The sequence below is a fragment of the Rhineura floridana genome, chromosome 6, assembly GCF_030035675.1.
Source record: "Rhineura floridana isolate rRhiFlo1 chromosome 6, rRhiFlo1.hap2, whole genome shotgun sequence".
NCBI classification, from domain to species: Eukaryota; Metazoa; Chordata; class Lepidosauria; order Squamata; family Rhineuridae; genus Rhineura; species Rhineura floridana.
This window is the reverse complement of record NC_084485.1, coordinates 121,366,277-121,382,968: the sequence shown is the minus strand read 5'-3', so window position 1 is coordinate 121,382,968 and position 16,692 is coordinate 121,366,277. Positions and strand designations below refer to the sequence as shown.

The following is a 16,692-nucleotide window of genomic DNA, read 5'->3' as shown; positions in this document are numbered from 1 at the left end:
TATATATATATATATGTATATATATGTATATATATATATATATATATATATGTATATATATATGTATATATGTGTATATATGTGTATATATGTATGTGTGTGTATATATGTGTATATATATGTATATATATATGTATATATATATATATGTATATATATATATATATATATATATATATATATATATATATATATGCTTAAAAGTATATGTTGTCCCTTTAGGAGCATTTGTGGAGAATTGAAGCAAAGTAACTTTCTTTAATACAACCACTTTGTTAAATTGCTGTTTATTAATTTAGTATCTATATCCTCTTCATTGCCTGCCTTTAATTGCTATGTATATCATTTAAGGAGATGACTATAGCTATGTTTATAATGAATGTCTCTTATGGAGAAGATTTGCTATGTTCAGAAATCCAGTCTCATTAAAAGTTTTGGATTTGTTCTGCGGCCTCATGTTTTATATACATGAATGGAGTGTTTCCTGAGCCAATTAAAGAATGTAATCTAGGGCAAATTTCAATTATACAAATATTTCCCTATAATTATACAGCACAAGCCATCTATATACATAAATCATAACTGTTTTCATACTGGAAAACATATGCTTATATTTACCCCTGTAATAAATAATACTGCAAGAAAAATCTATTAAAATGACATTTTAATAAAATATGCAAAATGTAACGGAAATTTCAAAGCAACTGCTGCTTGTGAAATTTTGTCTTTTTGCCCTCTTGAGGAATATTAACCCCGAGAGCCTGTTCAGTTGGAAGAAAATCAAGCTTTCTTCTCTCAAACAGTTTTGAGTTTTATACTTAGTCTTTATTTAGACTAGAATTGGTGGTGGGCCTGGCATATAATTAGCTTCAGCTTTTCAATTGCATGGCTCTTTTGCGATACACAATTAAAACCTTTTATTTATATTATTTAGATATTTGTATATCACCCTTCACCATACAGTCACTGGGCAATGTGCAACATATTAAAGCACACTAATACATATTTCTAAAACCAATGAAAACATCAGTACAAAGCAAACAGCATAAACTAAAATCATAAAAGAGAAATAGGTACAATACAAAGCTGAACTCCAGTAAATTACACTTTCTCACCTTCAAAAGCCTGGCCAAAGAGGTGCATCTTCACCTTCTCCCTAAAAGAGTATAATGTTGAGGAGAGACTCACCTCAGTGCAGAGATCATGCCATCATTTTGGAGCTGCCACTGAAAAAGCCTCACTCTGATCCCTGCACTGCTGACCTTGTCCCACACAGGGACCACAAGCAGGGCCTCATTGGTGTTCTTAACGAATGGGTACGGTGGTATGGGAAAAAATACTCTCTCACACATATTTGGGTCCCAGGTAGGGTTGCCAGGTCAGACATCCCAAACCCTGAGATTTCAGGGGCAGCCCTAGTGATGCCACAGGGTGGGCCCTAGTGATGCCATTAAGCATCAACCAAAGTTGCTTGGAGCATACCATTTAAACAAAAACATTTCTCTGCTTGGAAATTAAGACAGAAATCTTAGCTAAAAGATGGTGTTTCCAAGTCCTGCTGAAATGATGGAATCATTCCTTCTCACCTGTTTAGGGAGCCTGGGTAGGGAATATTTAATCTAGCCTACCTGCTTTTGGCAAGAAGGATTTAAGTGCCCTCAGGCCAGGCCAGTCACCAGAAGGCCACTGTAGGAAGAGAGGAGCCTCCTGTTGTGGAGATGTTAGTTAGGAATACTCAGGAGTAAAGATGGATGCCCCTGAATGCTGCAATTCTAAACACACTTACTAAGGGACTAAGCCCTATAGAACTTAATGGGACTTTCTTCTGAGTAGATATTGTTAGGATTGTGCTGTTGTTGAGGCTTGACTAGGGATCCTCTGCAAAGATATCCATATCCAGGCAGGGTTGGCTGTGACACCCTTCCCTGGCTCTCCCTGTCAGGTTCCTACCTGCTTGTGGCTACTACCTTTCACTAGGCACCACCAGGGACTCCACCAGTCCGGACTGTCCTTTTTTATGGTTTCTCTCTCCGCTCTAGCACAGATCTCACTAGATCCCCCTGCTAGGCAACACCACCAGTCACGTCCTATAACCAATGTTCCCAGAGACTTTGTCTGAGCCTCTCCCTGTCTGGTTACTTTTGTGACTGCGTGCTTATGCTGTTCCCAACCCCCTTGTATCAATGTAGATAACTCATATAACTCGGGGTTGCTCTGGATACTTGTAATGTTATTATTCTCCTCTTCACCGCTGCCACCATTTGTTACTGTTGCCCTTCAGCCTTGGTAATTACCTTACCCTCCCTTCTGGTCTGTGAAACCCCAGCCAAGGATCAGGCCTTCGGTAAACCAAAATAGTATTTATTAAATAACAGAAATAACAAGATTACTTTTCTAATGGTACTTAAGCATATGGTTTCATCTATTTCTGTGATACTTGACTTATCATTAACTACAACTCCCACTCCCTCTTTCTCCACACTCTCCTGACATCCACCACCTAACATCCACCTCCAAACACCACCAAAACAACCCACCCAGATTCAACTGTCATTCTTCCATTTATACTCTCAGCCATTCAAACGCTCAGCCAATCATCCAGCATTCTACTGCTCATCTACTCCCCCCTCCTCTTTCATTCCACTTACCATGTATCTTCTATACAAACAGCACTTACCATATTTACATTAATACAGGAACATCACATTGGCTATCTCCTGCCTGGAATGCCCTGCCTCTGGCTTTTAACATGGCTGCTTCAAACTTCTTTACAGACTTGACCCTTCACTTCAGAAAGAGGTTTGAGAAATGAGTAAGAGTAAGAAGATTCTCTGCCTTTTTCTGCCTACCCTGTGGACTGGTATAATCTCACGTTGACAGCCAACTCAATTCCAGTGAGTAATAACTGACAGAGAGAAAACACACATGGTTTGGTCTACCTTCACAGGCAGTAGTTTGGGAACAACAGGAATTGCAGCCACACTTCCCAGTATGCAAATTCTCTTTTACCACTATTGGACAAGAAACAAACTATCATGCAACCATCAAGGTGCATCATCAGTGGCTTTAAGGGGGTTGAACTGACAGTGATGATTTTCTAAATGCAATACCACACCAATCACACGATTCGTATGAGTAAGGCAGAAAACGTAGGATTCCACAACCAGTCAAAACAAACAAACAAACAAACAAAAAATCCTGGCAGCCAGTCAGCCAAGGTCACAGAAATCCCTATGCAGCACAACCTGACCCCAGGGCTGCAGTTAGTGCAGAATGCTGTTGCCCAGTTGCTGACATGAGTGAGACCCTATCAGCACATAATACCCCTGCTCTGAAATCTGCACTGGTTACCGATTTGCTACCAGACCAAGTTCAAGGTGTGCTTTCCATGTTATGTGTGCCACATAATACTTGTTCTGCTCTTGTAAGAAATTGATCCTTTAGTGTGGCAGCACTTGCCCTTGGAACTCCCTGCCTATTGACATTAGGCAGGCACCCTCATTGTACTCTTTTCTGTACTCATTGTTCCATGGAGCCCAAGCTGTAAATGACTTAATATTTTTAAATGGGTGGGCACACTTAGACTTGTGGGATCTACTTTGTTTTTCACTTGGACCCTGAGGTTCACCAACCAGAGCCAGTTGCAAAATAGTGGCTTTGGAAAGAGAACATGAGGAATAAGATGCCTGTGGTCACATGCCCAGCCCTGGAATTTGTTTTTAGTATCAAAAGTGGCACTTGTACCAGAACACAGACCCTTTTAGTTTCTTTCCAAGCTTCCTTGATTTCCTACTTTAGAAGAGGAAAAAAAGAGCTTTTTTGTCACTGATATTGTTAAACCATTGGGAGCTGGACACCCTTGTTGATCTGCTGCAAATCACCTGGAGAACTATCATGAGATCCTGTTGCATCATCTGGCCATCCCTGATTTAAAATATTTTTAGCTGATTTTATGCATATTATGCTGGGCTGATCTTAATCTTATTGTTATTGCTGTTGACATTTTTGTTATGATATTTTACTAATTTATTTATTACATTACATAGTAGTTTTATGTTTATAGGAGCTGCGTTTCGAGGGTTGTAGCCTATAAATAAATAAAATAAATAAAATGGCAGAGCAATCCAAACTATAGGAAACCAGCATAATGTACGCTGGGGTAAATTATGCCAGTGTAGTTTACTCCTATTCCAAACCCCATTCAGGAGCAGAGGCTGCTGCTGGCTGAGCATGGCAGAGGGAAAATGAGTCTTTAAAATGGAGTTTGACTTACACCATTCTTTTTGCCAGTGTAATGTCCACTAGGTCATGTGCCAAGCTGAAAGGAGCTTGGAATAAAGGTTCCCCCCCCTCGTCCCTGCCACTGCACTGGAATGCTTCTTGTTGAGGATTTACCCTGACTTCAGCAGAGCCCCAGCTGAGCTAGGATAGAGGACTTATGGTGGCATATCTCCAGTTTAGCCAGGATGAGTGGCTTCAGCTGCATAACTCAGACTCAGCCCAGGCTCAGCCAGAGATCCATCTCTTTCAAGCTCTGCTCATCCTAGTGGATCTTGGGTTTGGGTTGCTCCCACCATAATACTTAATTATCAGCTTTTCCAACTGAAAACAAAGAGCAGGCCAGTTCAGTTTCTGAAGAGTAGAATTTTCATGTTTCTGGCTATCCACAAGAGTCGAGTCACAGTTTGCTACACCAGCTGCAGTTTCTGTACAATTTTCAAAGTCAAGCCAACATAGAGCAATTATTACAGAAGTCACTAAAGCATATATGATTATGTATCTTACTATACAGAATGCTTTATGGCAGATTTGTCACGTTGGCAGTGCTGCATTCAAGCAGTTTTACTGCAGTTTTGTAGCTTCTGTTATATACACTGGTTGGATCCAGAGGTTCCTTTCCTCTGATTGGAGAACTGTTTCTGTTGAAGGAAGCACATCTTTGTGTCCAACCCACTGTTCTGAGGTAGTGACCATCTGTTAAGTCATCTGAAGGACTCCAGTGTGAGCCAGGCACCAAAGCCAAGCTGAAATAAGCAGTGTTTGGCTATTTTAGATCACATTGTGTCAGGCAGAGTCTTTGCTTGGATCTTCCGGTTTAGTTTGTTTGTAACAGTTCCTTCCTAGATAAGCACTGAAATGCCCCTGATTGCTTTTGTTTCTATCAGAACACAATAGGTGGTGGCGGCAATGTCCTTGCTCTCCATTCTTAAAATGTCTTTTTGCCTATCCAAAGCCCTTAGGATAGGAAGAGTTATCAATTTAAATTAAAAACAGAGTTCAAAGAGATTATTTAACTAATTCATATAACATACCATGGGAATAGGGCCTAGGTGTATTGTGGCATCTTATCATATTTAGAACAGCAATCGCAGAAGCTACCAGACTAATCTATAGTGTGGAACCCACAGCTTAATTGCGCTGTGGCATTTGTGTGGTGGACAACCAAGAAGTGATACAAACAGAACAGACTGGATGTGCATCAGTGTACAGGTAGTGCAAAACTGTTCAGATTTGTGCCAGTGCAGATATACCCAAGGAGACTAAAATTGTGTGGAGGACAGCAAGATGCTCAAAAAAATGTACAGCCTGGGATCAGCTGACATATCAAATGTTTTCTATTAAGAGTACCTCAACTTTTGGATTAAGCTCTTAGCCCTTACTTTACTTATTTTTTTCCCCTCCCTTCATTTCCCCAGGAAAATCAGAAACCTTGGTAGAAGCTAAAAATTCAAATTCTGATGTCGACTGCCTGCTGAAGGTCATCTACCAATGAATAAATATTCTCTCTATGAGAATGGTAGCTGGAAGGAATGCTTTGGCATCATGATTTCTCCGAAGTGAATTATTTTAACAGAATGTTTTCCTTGATTTTCCTACTGTCTCTACTTCTGTTGCCCAAAGAGACGTGCCTATCTTAAATCCCTCCACTACAGAAGCCTCTGCACCTACTCAGAATATAGGCTGAAGGTTATCCTATAGATAAAAGAAGAAAGGGTGGAATTTATACAGTAGGAATTTGGAGAATAATAGAAAAGCAAATATGGGCAAAAAGTGTCAGAAAACAGTGAAAAAAGGACAATGAATCTTACATTCACAAAAAAGTAGCAATAAGTACCAGCTTATGAAAGGATTTTTTTTAGATCAGTGGCATTCATAATATATATGGTGCACTGCTGGTAAATAATAATGAGCCTGACACATTTTAATTATAATTAATACATTATTTTCCTGGGCGAGGACTTTAGAAAATGATTGATACTTCTATGGGTAATGGTCATATGAGCATTCTTTCCTTTGACTCTTCTTTTTGCTATAGTGGTGCAAAGAATGGTTTGGGGTCTTGCATCTAAAGCAGCATCCTAAGCCTGACAAGTGGGCCACCTTGGGCTCCTACTGGGTGAAAGGGCGAGATATAAATCTAATAAATAAATAATAAATAAATAATTGGGATGGAGCAATTTTACTCTACGTATCTAAATAATCCTTTGCTATCTAAGAATTGGAGCACAAGTCTGTAGTGTTGGTCCAGATCTTATGATGTCACATATGGGATGGACAATTAGTTTGTCTTCCCATTTTTCTTGTAAACAACCCAAACTTTATTAAACTAGGATGATGAGGTCTATTCCAAACTCCTGAGTTCCTTCTGAAGACCCTACCTAGGAACACAGGAAGCTGCCTTATACTAAATCAGGCCATTTGTTCATCTAACTCAATATTGCCTCTATTGATGGGCAGCAGCTCTCCAGCGTTTCAAATAGGAGTCTGCCCAATTCTAACTGGAGATGCCAGGGATTGTACCTGGGAACTTTTGCCCACAAATAGGTACTCTTGTGTGACTCTTTTGACAGGATTGAAAAGCTAGCACACCAGGACTATGAAATATGGCTTATTGGTTACACCTTTTTATTGTTTTAAGAAAGTGGTAGGATCTTGTTTTAATATCAATAACTGTAAAGAGAATTAGGGTAGATATCCGCTGGTATGAAGCAATGATTTATTCATGGGGTAAGATCCATTCAAGTGTGAGTTAGGCATCTGCTCATACAACAGAGCTTGCCTCTGTTCAGCCCCTAATGTGCCCCCCAAAATCTGCTATGGATGGTTGGAAAACTCTCTGGAGTAGATTTTCGATGTGTGGAGGGGCTGGAGGGGAGAGACGAGAAACTGGAAGCCCTGTTGTGCAAGTGGAGTTTTGTTGTGCAAGTCAGTGGACATCATTGAATGTAACTTATCCTCATGTTGAACCCATTGGGATCATCGGATCATGAGGGACCTTTATAAAAAGAGACAGAAATAGACTGTTACCTAGTTAAAGTGAAACTTTAACAACTCCCATTTACTTAACTGAGAAATAATTAAAGATGCTTCGCTTTGCCTGAATGACACCATTAGTGTTTATAAATGTATGAAACAAAAGTCTAGAGTAACAGCATTTACAGTTACAGGGATGGGATCACCAGTCAGTTTTTATTCGCCTAACTGTGATATTCACAATAATTGTTTATTCTTGGGTGAAAAAGCAAATATTCTAAACCACTGTCTGTCGTGTTCAGAATATTTTGTGTTGCATCATAAAAGTAGTTTTGTTTGCCTTGCATTCACTCTCCCACCCCTATAAATTTACCTGAATTTTATTGCATTGATAATCTATCTGAACAGAATCTGTAAATGTTGTTGTTTTTCCTATGAAATAATTTCATGATTAGTTTCAGCAAATAACTTCTGATGAAATGCTGCATGCTGTATGTAGCAGCAATTCAGATGCACTAGAGAAGTGTTTCTCCTGGACAATAATGAAGATATTTTGCAAAAAAAGAAACACACCAGTGGGTGTTTTTTTTTGGGGGGGGGCTTCTGCTGTTACTACTGCTGCTGACATAATCCCCTCTATTTCTGCTGTTCAGGCTGTGAGTTCCATGTAGCCAAAATGGCATCACCAACGCACAAGAAGGGGGACTCAGCAGGGTTGGGGCAACTCCAAGATTTGCAGAAGTACAAAAAAGTTGCTGGGGGGGGGGCTAAGGTTGGGAACTCCAAGCAGCCCAGTGAGAACTATGTCTGCCCAGTGCTGATGGAATGCTGACAGACCAGAATGGAGTGGCTAGAATCTTGAACTGCACACTATAAGCTGCAACATTTTGTTGCATGTGCCACGTTTATACTGTTTTTTCTTTTTTCTTTTTTTAGTGATCTTTTGTTTCAAGTGGAACCATAATCAAAAGTGACATGAATCATGTATGTCTTCACAAAGTTCTCACAACTAATATTTAAATATTATATACCCAGACACTTAAACATCTGGAACATGCAGTTTTCAAAGGTAACATTTATTTTCCATATAAGCAGCACACTTGAAGCATTTGCATTTTAAAATCATTGTGCATCCTAATTAGTTCTATAGTCTTCCAGTAAGGTGAGCAGGGAGTACTAGTCTAGCTACCTTACATCTCTTTAAAATATGGCAAAGGAGAAAGAAAGGGAAAGCATTGATATACTTCATTGAAATGATTATAGTGGCAAGTTACTCTTGGGTCATTTTGATCATATGTATTTGCTCCTGCATATCTTCTGGCATTGCTCAGATAACATAATGGATTTTGATAGGGTACAATGAAACAGTATAGCCTTTGCTAAATACTTATGGCAAGGCATTTATGTGATCTTAATTTCCTTCTTGTGAATTCCGTTTAAAAGGCAAAGAGTCATGCTGCAGAAATCCTGCTGTTTCTGCATCCATGCATTCACCATCTACAGCAACACAAGACGTCAGGTCAGTTGTGGTGAGAATGTTGTGCAAGATATTGTGCTCACAGCAATCTTTTTCTCTAGATAGCTATTTTATTTGGAAGTTTGGGGTGCAACCTGTGTTTTAGGTGTACCCTGAACTACATCCCATCAAGTCTAAAGATTCTTAACTCCCAACTAAATGCTTATAGGATTTAGCCAAAAAGTATGCATGTTTTCTCCAAAGTACCACTCTACATACTCTTCAGTAAACATGCATAGGATCCTGTGTTGGATTGAAGCCTTAGCCTGTTTCCTTTGAAAGATTAGCCTGAGATCCAAAAAGCTATTTGTAAAGGCATGCCCCAGAGCTTGAGCAGATTTAGTAGTCTAGTCTCTCTAGCCTTTGCCCTTTGATTAGCACACCTCCATGCCATATCACTTGTTCATCCCTTCAGCTCCAATAGCAGTTCTGCATTTGGGCTACTCTTTGAGAAACAGAAGCCCAAAGCTGCCTCCGCTGCACACAGCGAGTAGAGTTCTTTGGATTTTCGTCTCACTCCACCCAGTTCTATGTAAGTCCCTCAGGAACTACCATTGAGCTGGAAGGGGGATGACATAACTGCACAGAGGACCAAGGTGGATGAGACCAGGGCCTATTGAAAAGAGCAAAGTTTTAAGCCTTTTATTGTATACTTTGCAGAGACAGGAGGTAAGACACAACTGGAGAGTACACACATCCGACACTCATTTCAGTCACATACCTTCCTCAGGTGGTTCCTGCTTACTCTAGGGATGATCCTTTGGGTAACAGAAAGAAGGAAGTAAAAGGGCAAGACAGTTTCGGGGGGCCCAGTGATCAGAGATGGGCCCCTTACTGCAGCGTGGGCAGTAGTGGAGTGGTGCCACGTATCTTCCCTCTGATTGGCTACATCACTGATGCTTACGGAAAGGTAGAGGGGCAAGGTGGTAGTGATGTCAGTGTAGTGCAAATGCACTGGCAGAGCCAGTCCTGTGCTTCCACAGTGCATTTGCACTGCACCACCTCACCCTCTACCCCTTGGTGAGCAACAGCAATGCAAGCAATTGGAGATTCAGGTCAGCAGTGCATGCCACCATGACGTCTGCTACTGGGTGTGGGCCATGGCAGGTGTCCAGCTATGCTGACTTCAGGTATCAGGCCTTTCCTAGCACCTTCCATCTGGGCTTCCTTAACAGTCCAATAGCATCCATTAGTGACAATGAACTTTGATTACAACACTCACAGAAGAACTTATTATTTCTGGTTTGTCAAGAAAATGGGAGATGGTACTTTTGTTTCAGTTTAAATGCTGTTTTCCAGCCTTAATGCTTTAGGATAGAGACTCCCATAAAATAGGAGAATGGAGGCGGAGTAGCTCTGCAGAGAATTTCAAGGGTGGGAGAGAGTAGGTAATGTTTTTTCCAAGATGCTGGTTACTGACTCTTAGGGTTCATCTACACGGTGATTTAGTGTGTGTTTGGTGCTACTCACATCTCTTTTTAATTTGCATGGTTCACATGACGTTACTGGCAAACAGAAGCTATCACGCAGTTTCCCCCCTGTAAATAATGCGGCTCCACTCTGCTCCACACGTCTTTGCAGATGGTTTACTTTGATGGTTTTTAGCGGACGGGTGAATTGTCACTTTCAGCTACTCCCCTTTCTCAGCCCACTAACTCTCCCATGAATTCAATTTCCCCCCCCCCGAAGTTTATCTAGCAACTTCCAACTGCTCCATCCTCCCAGGTTCACCGTTTGCCGAAGCCATCCCTTCTTTCCTCACTTTTTCCCTGAGTAAACTTCCTTCACCCCTTGCAACAAGCAATAGGAATTGCCATTGATGTTATCATTCTTTCTCACATTCTCAGTCTTGCTTTGTGGAGAGGATTTTGAAGTAATATCTCTCCATGCCTGGTTTCCGATTCTTTCCCCTAAAAAAATCTAAGTGGATTTTTTTAAAGTCACCTCAAAAATATTGATATTAATTTGATACTGATATTAATATTTTCTTTAAAATATTGATATATTTGTTTTTCCAGCAGGGGAAAATTAACTCAGAAAAAGCAAGGGGCAGAGGAGAAAGGGGGGTAGATGACCCCACTTCTTTTCAATCACCAAATTTCAGGAAGCAGTGGGGGCAGGTGGGAAATACTGCGCAGGTCAATAATATTTGCAAATGCCCAGTAACTGAGCAACTGGAGGGAGTAAAAATGTAAAATTAGAGGGCAGGGCCACAAAGAAGCAGCGACATTAATCATTCCCAGAGGAACATCTGCTCGTGTGAATGGAAAAAAACGGATCTGAAGCTACATTGAGCAGGAAGTGTGGACCTTGCAAATCTGTTACGATGGTAAAAACAGTGTACTTGCTACGAAGAAATGCTCCCATGTGGATAAGCCCTTATTCTGAGAAATGACAAATGACACCATTTGTTCTTTAAATTAGGCCTAGTTCAGGTTTTTTTGTGGAGACGGTTTCTGTCCATACACTTCTTGAAGACAATCTGCTAATAGAAAAATACTATACTTACTTGATATTTGAGAATAAAAGAAGTAATCTGTACATAATGTTACAAGAATTATAACAGAAAGGTAAAAGACCATGAGCCACTGTTCTAGATTGAGTATGCAAATTATAAAGTTTACCTTGATGGTTTTATCCAAGGAAATGTTTTAATAACTTTATCAATGTCAAAGGTGCCATCTAATATTTCCCGTGAAATCTATCCTTTCATCTGTGTTGTAAACACATCAACAAGTATGTAGCATGTCTTGACTCTGAAATGCTGTCACCTACTTTCTGTAGTGTTGTCAGCAGTCATCTTGTTATAAAAGTGTTTTGTTCCATTTCCTTTTGGTAGTGTCAATGTACCTCATTCTTTTGTTGTTATAAACTCATCTGTTTTTATCAGAAATTTAATAATATGACAGAGTTTCTGCTTCCTTTTGCATTATGTTGTTTTTCTTTGGTCCTTTGCTGTCACCACTTTTGCACTACTTTGAGACTACCCTGAGAGTGTTTAACCAAGTATCTTCAATGTATTTTGCCAAAAATGCTGCAGGAGTTTGAACACATGTGGATCCTTAATGGTGAGATGTCTCAAACTTTCAGTCAGCTATTTTCTTTTAATTTAGAATATCCCCAAGCATGAATGCTAAAATGGAGTGATCACTTTCTTTTGAGTAAACTGCCCATTTGAAATGTGCACATATAGCTTTTCCCCATTCAAGGGCAGGACTGAAGGGTAAATTCCTATGTTTCTGTTTCTTTTGCTCTCTGAAATGTGCTTGAGGGCAACTGAAGCTGCCCGTTTGCTTTCTAACTTTTGTATCCCAGTTTGAAAATGCTCTAAGAATTTTTATGTGTTTTTGACCAACATGTGTCAGGGACTTTGCTTTTCAGCCAGATTTAGAATAACTATTTTATTTTGAACTCCAAGTGACTCAACTAAGAATAAACTATTTTTATACATTGTGCTCCAAACTGCTTTTGGATTTGAGCTATCTGCACCCACCTACACTCTGCAAAGCTGTAGAATTGTTGATCTCATTTTTTAACCTCCTGATAATATATTCTGTACCACATCCAATAGGAGATAAGTTCCAGAAAAATCAACATGCTACGTTGCAACAAGGAGTTACAATTAGAAAACTGTAGCTACAAATTAATCAGCTGAAGGATGGTGGCTTAGATTTCAGGACATTAGAAATTCAGTACATTACAAATTCATCTTGTGGTTAAATTGCAAGCTAGAATTCTTGCCAACACTGGAAGAATGCAAAGTATGTCCACATAGGTTGGTGATGATCAATGAGCCCCAGTAACTTTTAATCAGATCAGATATCAGCTGTGTACATATATACAACAGTTTGAAGTGGATTCGATACAGCCCATATATGCATGTTTTTTGCATCTATACAGCATTGTCCTCATCTAAGTGGCAGCCTGCACTTTCCCCCTCATTCAGTTTAGAATCCGTTGTGTCGACCTAACAGAATGCTTTTGAACCGGTACTCACCAACGGATCCCATCTCTATATGACACATATACTTAAAAAAAAAATTAACCCACTGTTTTTGCAAGGCTGGTATATCAGAAAACTTATATCTCCAAAAAAAAAAGGCCCTATGTACAGGTAAACAATACATGCATATATACCCACAATGTATCTCAGATTTCTGGAACTCAGGTCGGGTCCAGCATAACACACACACAGACACACTTACACATAGACTTTTTAACCCACAGTTTTGTGCAAGTCTGGTATACTGTATCGGAAAACTTGAATGTTAAACTTTAGTGCACAGCCTAAAGAAATGCCTGCATGTATGCCCATAAACTACCTCAGGTTTCTGGAACTCAGAGAGGGTGGGGAAGTAGTCATTGAGGGGAGGGGACAACAACACACAGTGCCAATACATTCCACGAAGTGTGGATGGGAAACATTTAGATAGAGTTCAGTTTAAAGTGCTCATGGGTGGATAAATGTGCACATAGGTGCACATGGAAACATTGAATCTATGCTACCCACATGTATGTTGACACTCTGGCGTCTACTAAGGATGGGATCTGTTGGCCAGTGCCGGTTCAGGAGCATTCTGTCGACCTAACAAGTCAGGATCGATTCGAGTTTGTTCTCTGCCTACTAGCCACTGCTTTTACTGATCTTTTTTCCCCCTCACAAAAAATATTGATATTAATATAATTTTAAATGAAATATTAATATTTTGAAAGGAAATATAGATAAATGAAAGGAAATACCAATAAAATTATCATTCTAAATATCTTAAATAGCTGTAGAAAATTGGGTACCAAATCTGAATTGGGTGGAATTCTAGCACATCCCTACTGTGTACAAAGCAATATACTATAACATAGCACTTCCAGTATTGTTACCTTCTGCTGGGCATAACCAAGGTTGGATTCACATTAGCTTTTTTCCCCTGGTATTGCTGTTTCCGTTACAAAACTGGGAACAACTGTCTGTTAAAGCACCCTTGGTTTGGAGTGCATTTCTCAGGCCTGGGCTGGTCAAAGCCTAGGCGGGTTGCCATTGTAGTGGCTGCTGCACATGCATTTGTAGCTGAGACCAAGATTGCTGATCCATGGGAAAGATATACCTTTGTAAAGTGGAAACTGGGGATTGAGAGGGTCATGCTAGCAAGCATTGATTTATTCTTCCAACTCTGCAAAGGTTTAATTGATTACATAAATAATTGCACTAATGAAGTTTAGGGATCTGTCTTAATAGAAGGCCTTATAGAATAAATTCAGATGGCATATCTATTCCTCCCTGGGCAGTCTCTCCCAGTAGCACAGTCCCTTGATTCTTGCTCATTTACTCACAAAGCTATCTCTTATGTTTTCCAAGCAGCTGGCTTCCTTGGTGGAATCATTATCAGGACTGTCTGAAACTAGAAACAGGAGAGCTTATGGAACCCCTGATATACGGTATCAGTAAAACTTGAAGAATCTTCTATGTTTCTTGAAGTTACAAATATCTGATTACAGGCATGAGGCTTCTCAAATGAATGGGGAGATTTTATAAGAACAGAAGTATCTGGCAACCAGTTCCACATATAGGTTTTGCATAAATTCCAATAACAAAACGAAACAAAACAACCCAAGTATAGTGGTAGAGAGAAATGCTAGTGTATATTTTTAACCAGGCCACAGCATAGCTTTGTCATAGAGTCTGTTTTCTGTGTTGGGTCTGAATCCACAAATGTGTAAAATGATAATGAGAATACTTCTGGTCTTCTATAGGTTGCTTTGTCCAAGTCCAAGAGCGCAACTTGTGGACAGGCTTAAGACCTAATACCACTTAGTTTCAGAATGAAGGTTTTGAAAATATTTAGCTTATGCGTGAGATCAGTACGGGCAGGTATAAAATTATTATATTTCTCTACATATACTGACATGTCCTGTGGCATGTAGATAAATTAAGCTATACTAAGTGATCTGAAAATTGTACTTTTCATCTGTGATTTGATTAATAGTACCATTTCTTAATGCATTACTTGGAAAAAGCAAGTAATTCTCATTTTATAATGTTGTTGTTTTTATTTGCCCCCAAGTCAACTACGACTTATGGTGACCCTATGAATCAGCGACCTCCAAGAGCATCTGTCATGAACCACCCTGTTCAGATCTTGTAAGTTCAGGTCTGTGGCTTCCTTTATGGAATCAATCCATCTCTTGTTTGGCCTTCCTCTTTTTCTACTTCCTTCTGTTTTTCCAAGCATTATTATCTTTTCTAATGAATCATTTCTTCTCATTATGTGTCCAAAGTATGATAACCTCAGTTTCATCATTTTAGCTTCTAATTACAGTTCTGGTTTAATTTGTTCTAACACCCAATTATTGGTCTTTTTGCAGTCCATGGTATACGCAAAGCTCTTCTCCAACACCACATTTCAAATGAATTGTTTTTCTTTTATCAGCTTTTTTCACTTTCACATCCATACATAGAGATCGGAAATACCATGGTCTGAATGATCCTGACTTTAGTGTTCAGTGATACATCTTTGCATTTGATGACCTTTTCTGGTTCTCTCACAGCTGCCCTCCCCAGTCCTAGCCTTCTTCTGATTTCTTGACTATTGTCTCCATTTTGGTTAATGATTGTGCCAAGGTATTGATAATCCTTGACAAGTTCAATGTCCTCATTGTCAACTGTAAAGTTACAAAAATCTTCTGTTGTCATTACTTTAGTCTTTTTGATGTTCAGCTGTAGTCCTGCTTTTGTGCTTTCCTCTTTAACTTTCATCAGCATTCGTTTCAAATCATTACTGGTTTCTGCTAGTAGTATGGTATCGTCTGCATATCTTAAATTATTGATATTTTTCTCTCCAATTTTCACACCTCCTTCATCTTGGTCCAATCCTGCTTTCCGTATGATATGTTCTGCGTACAGATTAAATACACCCCTGTCTCACACCCTTCCCGACTGGGAACCAATTGGTTTCTCCATATTCTGTCCTTACAGTAGCCTCTTGTCCAGAGTATAGGTTGCGCATCAGGACAATCGGATGCTGTGGCAACCCCATTTCTTTTAAAGCATTCCATAGTTTTTCATGATCTACACAGTCAAAGGCTTTGCTGTAATCTATAAAGCACAGGGTGATTTTCTTCTGAAATTCCTTAGTCAGTTCCATTATCCAATGTATGTTTGCGATATGATCTCTGGTGCCTCTTCCCTTTCTCAATCCAGCTTGGACGTCTGGCATTTCTCGCTCCATATATGGCAAGAGCCTTTGTTGTAGAATCTTGAGCATTACTTTACTTGCATGGGATATTAAGGCAATAGTTCGATAATTACTGCATTCCCTGGGATCCCCTTTCTTTGGAATTGGGATACATATTGAACACTTCCAGTCTGTGACTTCCGGGAAGGATTGCTTAGCCTGTGCTTGCCTCTGTGCGAGCTCTCGTCTCAGAGGAAGCTTTTTCAGTTTTAAAACCAACCAAAAGGTTTTTTTTGACTGGTAAAAACTTTCTCCCAGGCAAGGGAGAAACAAACAGATTATCCACAAGCTTCGTTGTGTTTGTTGGGGGACTTGAATTCATTAGGAACGAAGGACCTGCCAGCAACGTCGGACGGAGCCAGGAATTTCAAGCAAGATCAAACTGATTAAGCAAGACTTTTTTTTTCTTTAAAGAAAAACGTATTCTAACAGGCAAGCATTCTTCTATCTACTCTTATCATTTTGTTATCGTTACAGTAAAAGAGATTTGTTAAGGATCAGCAACAAAGAATCCCTTGGTGAGTTATAACTTTCTCTCATATACACGGAATTAAGGAGGAAGAAAATCGAAATAGCCTATCTTTGTTTTTTATTGCAAAAAGCTGGCATGGAATTGAGCATTTTAAAGATATAAACGGATGAGGGGCAACTAATCTAAACAGGAAATCTGATTTTATGACATTTGAGACTATTTTT

At 39.6% G+C, this 16,692-nt stretch overlaps 1 protein-coding gene across 10 annotated transcripts in view; it reads left to right on the top strand.

Moving 5' to 3' along the window:
• Nucleotides 1-16,692, top strand: part of HFM1 (helicase for meiosis 1) — a 164,248-nt gene that overhangs the window by 15,040 nt on the left and 132,516 nt on the right. Inside the window, exon 1 of one of the 10 annotated variants that reach the window (XM_061633643.1) lies at nt 8,250-8,323. The exons of the other annotated variants lie outside the window; for them this stretch is intronic. The gene's annotated coding sequence lies outside the window, so the exon portion shown is untranslated. Of the gene's footprint in view, nt 1-8,249; nt 8,324-16,692 lie in introns of those variants that run through there. 10 annotated transcript variants of the gene reach the window in all.